Below are 1,534 nucleotides of genomic sequence, written 5' to 3'. Positions count from 1 at the left end.
GGAGCCTGGGAAGAACATCCCGTACGGAACCCTTTACCCGAAAACATCCGAACCGCACATGCTCGCGACAGTCCTGCCGTTAGAGAATGCACCGTGCACGCGACCGAGTAAGGCCACTCAGAGACATCCATTTCCCAGGTATATGCCCCCTACGCACTTTTGGTGGCGCAACTCGCACGAACAGTCCCACCTCGACCCCGTAAACAAGCTTTTTTGCCTCGAAGAGTTCGTCGGAGACGAAGAAGCAACCTTCAGTGCAAACGTAGCACTCTTTTGTGCAACCGCCCAAACAACGCCCCCTCTACCCTCTGTCGAAACACTCGGCATTGCTGCTCCCTAAGGTGAGCTTCTCCTCATAGGCAATTCCGCTCTTATCCGGTCACGTTTGTGTGCCCGAATTTCGCAAGGCAACCTCCATGGGACATGGAAAAGACTCGAGAAGAGAGCTCGCTCACGGGAGAGAGAAGCCAAGGAGACCACGAGAGTGCTGAGAGTGGGACAGCGCTGAATAGGCGGGAGAAGCCTGCGCGTATAAACGGAGATATATATCCAATTGCAACGAAGGAACGTGCCAAAGATCGAGAACAATGGCAGAAATGCTAGTAACGTGCACTTCGGGACCAACGCATCACCGGAAGACAACCGCCAAACATCGAAAGAGTCGCGATGCTCCGCAACCTACGTGCAAAGCGGTCGCACACCGGGTAAGGGAGTGAGAGCCCCAAACATAGCTGGGCGAGGCGCTCACTCCGCTCTTTAATATCTCGTTAATACCGCCAAGGAAATGGCACAAGCACACACACACAAGCATCCTCGGAAGAGGACAGTTCGAGTGACAGGTCAAATCCAAGAGTTCCGAAGACTACCTCCAGGAACAATCGGGAACAAGACCGATTACAAGTCGTCGAGTCTGTTACTGGGCGAACACGAGATGCGCACAGGAAATCGATCAGCCCTCACAATGGCCCAAGGCCAGAGATCGGACTGCTACGATTTACCCCAACAATCATCGTGCCACTCTTCGCAGAGAGGTGATAGACGCCAACGAGCCCGCGCATAGCAATCGAGGTGTAAAAAGGGCGTTGAAGGCAGGAAGCCTGGACGAAAGAGGCTACGAGGTCACCTCGAAGCGGTCTAAGAATCGGGCGCACTTGGGGCGACTACCAGTGCCAACCCCTTATCCCGCGGTGCGTCCGACACACAGAAATTTCCAAGGCGGCCAAGGAGCCTCCCCGCATAGCAATCGGGGTGTGAGGTTACGGATGCAGCATTGATAGCAATCGAGGTGTGAGGCGAAGGATGCAGAAGTGAGAGCCGAGGGATGTAGCAGAGATAGCAATCGGGGTGTGTGATGCAGAAGAGATAGCAATCGAGGTGTGCGGTGGGAAGGGCCCAGCAGCCAGAATGCATGAAGCGACGGATGAAGCAGTGATGACAACCGGGCTGTGAGGAGAGGAGGGATGCAGCCAAGAAAGCAATCAGGGCTCGAGGCAAGGGATGCATCAAGGATAGCAATCATGTTGTGAGGCGAGAT

The sequence above is a fragment of the Cryptomeria japonica genome, unplaced genomic scaffold (assembly GCF_030272615.1).
Source record: "Cryptomeria japonica unplaced genomic scaffold, Sugi_1.0 HiC_scaffold_533, whole genome shotgun sequence".
Classification (NCBI taxonomy): Eukaryota; Viridiplantae; Streptophyta; class Pinopsida; order Cupressales; family Cupressaceae; genus Cryptomeria; species Cryptomeria japonica.
The sequence above is the reverse complement of the archived record's forward strand: the minus strand, read 5'-3'. Positions refer to the sequence as shown.